At 41.1% G+C, this 8,779-nt stretch overlaps 1 pseudogene; it reads left to right on the forward strand.

Annotated features, from left to right (window-relative positions):
- The window catches only part of LOC106754401, a 15,727-nt pseudogene extending 7,827 nt beyond the window's left edge, over positions 1-7,900 (forward strand).
- The last annotated feature ends 879 nt before the right edge of the window (positions 7,901-8,779 follow it).

The following is an 8,779-nucleotide window of genomic DNA, read 5'->3' on the forward strand; positions in this document are numbered from 1 at the left end:
AGCTCACCCCCTCCCTTTGTGGAAATGACTCTTTTACCCTTCTCCTTGGATTGGGTTATTGGACTTTATTTATTGGGCTTGGGCCCAAGTCATCAGTAATCAACTAAGCGAAGATCAAACACCGAGTAGGCAACTAAGCATATACCTAATGGCAAACACATAATAGATTAAATATTGAGAAGAATCAGAGCAGCAGTATGACAATTAAAGTGCAAGAATCTCATGGAAACAAAGTAATATCACTAATGACCAACCCGACTAAATTAAGCTAGCATGACAGTTAATTTATCACTACCAAATAGAATAGGCAGTATAGTGAATGGAAACAATAAACCAAACATAATAGATATCATGGAAACGATAAATTAAACAGTAAAGCAAGACGCATAAACTAATATAAATGAAACTGCTAATTAAAACATGGTAAGACATATTGTGAGCATCTATCAATGCAAGTTGACTAACCTAACACTAATTAAATTCATCATGGACACAGTAAAATAAAAGAAATGAATGAACAATAATAAAATAAACTTAACTTGCTGGAAGTGACAATAATTAACATTGAAACTAAGAGAACCCAAACTGAAAAATCATTGCAATTAGATTAAAATATTAACATCATTCAACTGCATTCAACTTGTAGACTAATCCAAGCATTAAGAAATAAAGAAAAGGAGAAAACTATGTTGAACTCTCAAAATGTGTGCATCACTCTTCCCAAAATGAAGCAGCATTTTCTCTAAAAAGATAAAAAACAATCACTGTGTTGTCTAATAACTATCTGTATCCTTCCATTCAAATTCTCTGTGTGCTATATAAAAACAAAAGTGAAGTGCTCTCTCGGTGGCGGCTTCTCGTGTCCTAGGAATCTCCCTAGGGTTATATATCTAAGTTATGCCTCCCTTTCTTCTTTTTAGCAGCTGCCCTACATCCCACCTTTGGACCGCGGACTGCTAATGCCCTTAATTCTTCACATGCTGCAGCCCAAGTCCATCCATGAGCTCCTTCTCAAAAGCTGAACATATCAAAGCATGAGCTAGTTTTTTTTTTCTTTCTCGGTGGCATCTTTCTCGGTGGCAGCTACTGGATGTGCAAAAAGATAGAGCCCATGACAACTTTACTTCTTTTTCTCTAGCCAGCACACACCTCTTTTTCTCGTGATGGATCTTCTAATGAGTCAGCCCGCTGTTTGCACCTCTTCAAAGCTGGTTAGTGTGCTGCTTCTCCAAATGCTAGACGCGCCTCTTCAAGCACACACGTGGGCTGCTGCAAATCCAATCCTTGCTGAACCGTGGAGTTTATTTTGTTTGTTGCCTTCTTTGCTGGCCCGTGTGAAGATGTTGAACGTCGCTGCCTGCGTGATGCTTCATGTGCTGCTGTCTACTGTTGGGCCGCTACACTTCTTGCAGCTGGATCGTGATGTTGTGTGCATGGAGGCTGCTGGTGTGAAGCTGGACTGAGACCATGCAAGACGTGTTGCTGCAAGCTTACTACTGGGCCGAGCTTACTTCCAAGCTGCTGAACGAAAGAGTTGCTTCCTCAACCAGCTGCAGGCCGTGAGATTGTGTGATGTAGGCCATGATTTTATGTGGTGCAATGTGTGAAGATTGATGTCGCAACTGGATTTCTTTCTGCTGCCACTACGTGATGGACATCCTCCCGTAGCTTCTAGGTTCTCCAAGCTTCCATGTGCTGCCAAAACATGTTGTTGTTTAATTGTTTCAGCCCAAAATCGTGTTGCTTAGCTGGATGGAGAATGGAATGAATTGCTGCGCACAACACTTTGCTTGTTGCACTCCTCGGGTGGTGTATTCTTTTTAAGCTCTGTAACGTCCTGATGTAGCTTGGTGCTCCAAATCTGAATTGCACATAAGTCGTGGCATTTTCCATTGGGTGCAGCTACTCTTCTTTAGTCAAAAAGGAATGAGCATGCTGCTGGATGCTGTTGTCCGTGACACCTCTAACCAAGTGTGGGTCGTTCGTGAAGAGGTGGTGTTGGGCCGTGAAGGAGCTTCTTACATGACCGTGGGCTTCTAAATTTGCTGCTGAAAATGTGAAGATTAGACCAAGCTGTTGGACCTTTTTCTCTGCTTCAACATTGGACCTGCTAGATGTGGATCAGCTGTATGCTTTCATTTAAAAATGAATTGTGTGTGGTGCAGGCCGTGTGAGCATCACTTGGAAGAAGGATGCAGTTGGACCATGAATTAGGATGGTGGAAGTGTTTTTTTTTTTTTTTTATTGAATCCATGTAGTAGAATTCACGTGCAGCAAGTGGGTGGCAGCTATTGCCTTTCCGTGTGCACCCCCAAATTCAACATGTTGCACCCCTTTCTCATAAGCCCAAAGGGTAAAATCACCATAGTGCCCTTCGTGTTGTCCACACTTCATTTGTGGAGAGTTTTGAATTTATTTTTTCTTTATCCCAATGTCCCAAATCGTGTTTCCAAAATTTTCCCTGAAAATAATAATGCAAATAAGAATATTCAAATTAATTAAAATTAGAATTTCCGGTCAAATTAAGCACTATTAGCGAAAGCAGGAAAATATCGAACATTTAAGCATAATTCCCTGATTAAATTCGGTACCATAAGCTAAGTGAAATCAATAAAATATCGACTCATTAAGGTTGTTCTTGGAGAAATTTTTCCCAGCATCCTGGACCACAACTATCAGGAAAGACATCACTNGGATTAGGCAGCTTGGTGGAGAAAGCTTGTATGAGTATTGGGAGAGATTCAAGACACTTTGTGCAAGNTGTCCCCACCATCAAATACTTGAGCAACTCCTTATCCAGTATTTCTATGAGGGTTTTGTTACCAATAAGGAGCATTGGTAAAACCTGAAGAATTATTTTGATGATGCTGCAAGAAGTATTATTTAAANANAACATTAGATTTATTTAAAAAGCAACTTGTAGAATTTGGATGTAGTAGGAAAATCTTAAACCTTGTATTTTTAACTTGAATAATCGATTATGGACAAGCTATAATCGATCATCACTTGCATTTTATACTAGAATAATCGATTACCATGAAGCAATATTCGATTATCACAAGTCATACTTGAATAATCGATTATCACTTCATATAATCGATTATCACTTTTTGAAAACTCTGTAACGAACTTGAATAATCGATTATCACTTACAATAATCGATTATTCATGGCAGTTGGGAGCTGACCTTTGGCATTCAGTGTATTTGGCTATATAATTGGTTTTTGAAATCTTCAGAAGCAACGTTTTTGAACTAAGAAAGCTTAATAGAACACTGTGTGTCAGAGGAACGTTCTAAGAAGCTTTGTTCATTGTTCCCTTGCCTGGTCTCGTGAAAGGAGAGGCTCGCGTATCGTGTGTCGATAGTCGGAGCAGACTCTCTTCGAGTTAGCAAGGTGCTCTGCCTGGTCTTGTGAAAGGAGAAGCTCGCGAATCGTTGGTCGATTGCCGGAGAGGTTCTCTTCAAGTTGGTAGAGTGGTCTTCTTCCGACTCGCTCGTCGAAGGAAGGTTTATCTATCTTACTATTATTCACTTAATTGTAATATGTGAGATTGTTTTTTGTGGAACTATTAATCACTCTTTATAGTGATTAACAACTGGACATAGATTCTGTTGAATCGAACTAGTATAAAAATACTTGTGTGATTTTTCTATTCCCTACACTCATTTTAGTTTACGTATATTAACTGTCTGATTAATTTTCTGAAAGAAAATTATTTTTGCGAAAAAGGACCAACTTCGTTTTAACAGTGACCGAACACGCTTATACGCTCTCTAAGTTTTAATTCCGCTACGTTATACTCTTCGAAAATTACCCCCTACGATACCATCAGGTTTGAACAACATGGGTCGGGGTATGATTGATGTTGCTAGTGGTGGAGCGCTTGGAGACACCACACTTGCTGAGGCCAGGCAATTGATTGAGAAGATGGCTTCCAACTCCCAGCAGATTAGCGCCAGGAATGATGCCATTGTGGTGAGAGGCGTACATGATGTTGTTGCCCAATCTTTATCAGCCATTGAAAGCAAGTTGGAAGACAAAATTGAATCTCTTGCGAAGCTAGTGACACAATTGGCAGCCAACCAGAAACCTACAGCTTCATCCGCATCTGTTGCACGATTATGTGTTGTTTGTACTTCTGGTGACCACTACACAGATGCTTGTCCTACTTTGCAGCCATCAGCTGCCTTTGATTCGCCTCAAGCTTATGCTACTAACATATATAACAACAGGCAACCACAACAGCCAAATCATGACTTGTCCAGCAACAGGTACAACTCAGGGTGGAGGAATCACCCTAATCTTAGACGGAACAATGCGCCACAGCATCAGTAACAGGCGCCACCTTTCCAGAATGCTGGAGCACCTAACAGATATGTCCTCCACCTATGCAACAACACCAGAGGCAACAACAGCAACAACAGTAGCAAGAGGCACCTGCCCAACCGGCTGCCCAACTTTCCAATTCGTCTGAACCTTCATTGGAAGAGTTAGTGAGACAGATGAATATGCAAAACCTGCAATTTCAGAAAGATAACATGTAATTTCAGCAGGAGACTAGAGCTTCCATACAAAGTCTCACTAACCAGATGGGTCAGATGGCTACTCAGATAAACTAGGTGCAGTCTCATAATTCTGATAAGCTACCATCCCAGACTGTGTAGAATTTGAGGAATGTGAGTGCCATAACCCTTAGATTAGGGAAGCAGATTATTGTGCCTTTAAATCCTGCTTCTACACGTACACCCATGCCTGCCACTTGTCCTAGAGAGGATGACCATGACGGTCCACTCAGGGCATTTGAGGTGGGTGGATCTTCTTCTCCAGCCGGTGGTTCTTCTTCAGGTGGATCTTCTCCCTCTTCCACCACCACCGCTGCCGCACCTTCTCCTTTATGTTGACCGACCTATCCCTCTTTCATTCCCTTCACGGGAACTTCCTAGCAAAAAGACGGAAGAGGTGGATAGGGAAATTCTGGAGTCCTTCAGGAAGGTAGAGGTGAACATACCTCTACTCGATGCCATCAAGCAGATACCAAAATATGCCAAATTCTTGAAGGATTTGTGCACACACAAGAGGAAGATGAAGGGCAATGAACGGATCAGCATGGGAAGGAATGTATCAGCTCTTATTGGTAAGTCGGTCCCGCACATTCCCGAAAAGTGCAAGGACCCAGGTATGTTTTGCATTCCTTGTGTGATTGGGAATAGTAAATTTGAAAATGCTATGCTTGATCTGGGTGCATCTATAAATTTCATGCCTTTGTCTATATATACATCTTTGTCTCTTGGTCCTTTGCAAACCACGGGTGTGGTCATTCAGTTGACCAATAGGAGTATTACCCACCCGACAAGTTACATAGAGGATGTCTTGGTTAGGGTAGGTGAATTGATATTTCCTACTGATTTCTATGTTTTGGAGATGGAGGACGGTTTCTCTCATGGATCTGCCCCCTTAATTTTAGGTAGGCCATTTTTGAAAATTGCCCGTACCAAGATTGATGTATATGTTGGGACATTGTCTATGGAATTTGCTGATATTGTTNTGCATTTTAATATCCTTGATGCCATGAAATATCCAACTGAGGACCATTCTGTGTTTAGAATTGATACATTGGATGACATTGTTGATGAGTTCATTGTTGATGATTTTCGTTCTATGTATGAGAAGAAACATTCTTTTCTATCTTTTGTACATTCATGCATAATATCTGGGTTTGAATCAGGATTTGAATATGATGTTGAATTGGATGTTGATTTGGATGAGAATTGTGATGTCTAGGGTATTGATGATGTCCAGGTTATTGATGATATGCGTGTTTTTGATGATATGCGTGTTTTTGATGATATGCGTGTTTTTGATGATTTGGATGATATTGATGATGTTGTTGATATACCTATGATGGATATTGATCTTGATTGTGCTGAGATGGGTTTTCTGCCTTTACCTGTTCATTCTTTAGAGTCAGAATGCATTAACCACGTTGCAGGAAGTACACTTGAATCTGACTTGCAGGAACCCACTCTTGAGTTGAAACAGCTCCCAGAAAACATTAAGTACGTGTACTTAGAGGATGATGAGAGGAAACCGGTGATCATTTCCACCTCCCTTGATTCTGTTCAAGAGGAGAGGTTGCTTGATGTGTTGAGGGAGCATAAGAAGGCCATAGGTTGGAGTTTGACGGACATCCCCGGTATTAGCCCTTCCACATGCATGCATAGGATTCTGTTGGAAGATGGGGCAAAGCTAGTGAGACAGCCGCAGAGAAGGCAAAACCTAGTGATTATGGACGTTATCAAGAAGGAGGTGTCGAAGCTTTTGCAAGCTGGGATCATCTACCCCATATCAGATAGTTAGTGGGTGAGCCCCATACATGTTGTGCCCAAGAAGACTGGCCTCACGATTGTGAAAAATGAGAGGGATGAGTTGATTCCCACAAGAGTGCAGAACAGATGGAGAGTCTGCATTGACTATAGGAAGTTGAATCAAGCGACCAGGAAATACCATTTCCCCCTGCCATTCATATATCAGATGCTGGAGTGCCTGACAGGTAAATCTCATTACTGTTTTCTTGATGATTTTTCTGGTTACTTTCAAATAAACATTGCGCCTGAGGATCAAGAGGAAACCACATTCACCTACCCCTTTGGCACTTTTGCCTATAGGAGGATGCCTTTTGGCCTATGCAACACCCCTGGTACATTCCAACGGTGCATACTTAGCATTTTTAGCGACTTTATTGAGAGTTGCATAGAGGTGTTTATGGATGACTTTACTGTTTATGGATCCTCTTTTGATATATGTTTAGACAGTCTGGAAAAAGTTTTGAAAAGATGCATAGAAACAAACCTTGTTCTCAATTTTAAGAAATGTCACTTCATGGTTGAACAAGGTTTGGTTCTAGGGCATATTATTTCTAAAAAGGGAATAGAGGTAGATCCTGCTAAGATATTTGTGATTTCACAGTTGCCTTACCCCTATTGCGTGCAAGAGGTTAGATCTTTTCTAGGACATGCAGGTTTCTACAGGCACTTCATCAGGGATTTCAGCAAGAAGGCGCTTTCCTTGTCCAGAGTGCTGCAGAAGGACATCGACTTTGAGTTTGATGACAGGTGCAAGCAGGCGTTTGACTGCCTGAAGGAAGCTTTGACCACCACTCCGATCATTCAGGCACCAGATTGGACAACCTCATTCGAGGTCATGTGTGATGCGTCAAATTATGCCTTGGGAGTTGTCCTGACACAGAAAATTGATAAGCTGCCTCGAGTGATCTACTATGCTTCCCGCACTTTGGATGTTGCCCAAGCAAACTACACCACGATTGAGAAAGAGTTGTTGGCAATTGTTTTTGCCCTAGATAAATTTAGGTCGTATATGCTTGGTTCTCTTGTTATTGTGTATACTGACCATGCAACTCTAAAGTTTCTATTGAAAAAGGCTGAGTCAAAGCCTAGATTGATCAGGTGGATGCTACTACTCCAGGAGTTTAACTTGCAGATTAAAGATCGGAGTGAAGTACAAAACTTGGTTGCAGATCACCTCAGCAGGATTGAGAGAGCTGGGGATCAGACTCATGTGTTGCCTATCCAGGATGATTTTCCTGATGAGAGTTTGATTATGATTTCTTCTTCTCACCCTATGATGGAAACCCATTTAGGGCATTCCATTCAAAGGAGTACTAACTAAAGCTAAGGCTAAGAAAGGGGAGTGAAGAAATACTTTTTCTTGATCTTCTTTTTCTAAGTCTTAGAATAATTTCTTTTTAATACTTGTATAGTTGTTTTGTAGGGTCCAATAAGGCTACGACACCATGGACTATCCAACCTAAGAAGAAGGACAAAGAAGTCATTTACACAAAGGGAAGGGGGGTGAGAATAGCAAGCATGGAGCTGCCTTAAGAAGAATACACATGTATCTCACCATCACCACATCTGGTACGTGATTCGGCTGGAACGTTGGCTGCCCACGCATGTTGCCTTGCATCTTCCAGAAGAATAACACACATCCCTCACCGCTGCCACGTGTGGAGATCTGAGCTTCTTCCACAACCATCTGTACCGTCCATAGCTTGGGTCGTTCATTATAAATTTGCTTGTATCAGCTTAGGCAAACACTTTTGATGATATATATGAGTTTTGCTCCGCTGAAGCATTTCTAGCCCAAAACTCTATCCAAAAGTCATTCTAAATTGAGCTTTTGTCTGAGCTAGAGATGTCATCCTCCAAACAGCTCTTCATCCACCATCTAAATCACTATTTCATCTCTGCATATGGCTGCCAAACCCCAAGCAAACTCCTCCGCTACCTCTGTTCGAGTGTTAACATCTTCCGCTGCAATTCAAACCACGTCCATGGCTGGAGCTACTCTATCAAGTGGTATTCAGAGCCTAGGTTCTGCATCATGCTTTAGCTGAGTATCTGTTTCCTTTCATTCTATTCTGTCCATACATTTCCTTCGTGTTTTTTTTTATCCTGTGCACTGTTTCATTAATTCTCTTTATTCCAGTAGATTTCACGTGAGTAATTTCTTTGTTCCAGCTTTTCGTTGCTTTATTTCTTCTCGATTTAATCGGTTCACATCATTGCGTTGAGTCTTTTACTTTTAAATCTGAATTGTTTGTCCAGTCATGTTAGTTGTGTTCAGTCTTGTCTAATTTCTGAAGTTGAAACTGTGTTTAAAAAAAAAACTGTAAATCTGGAATTGGTTCTCAATAGATGCACACACCAGAGCAATGATTAACGAGCTCGGTGCATCTTGAATACCATCACAGTATAGTA

This window comes from Vigna radiata, unplaced genomic scaffold (genome assembly GCF_000741045.1).
Source record: "Vigna radiata var. radiata cultivar VC1973A unplaced genomic scaffold, Vradiata_ver6 scaffold_108, whole genome shotgun sequence".
Taxonomy (NCBI): Eukaryota; Viridiplantae; Streptophyta; class Magnoliopsida; order Fabales; family Fabaceae; genus Vigna; species Vigna radiata.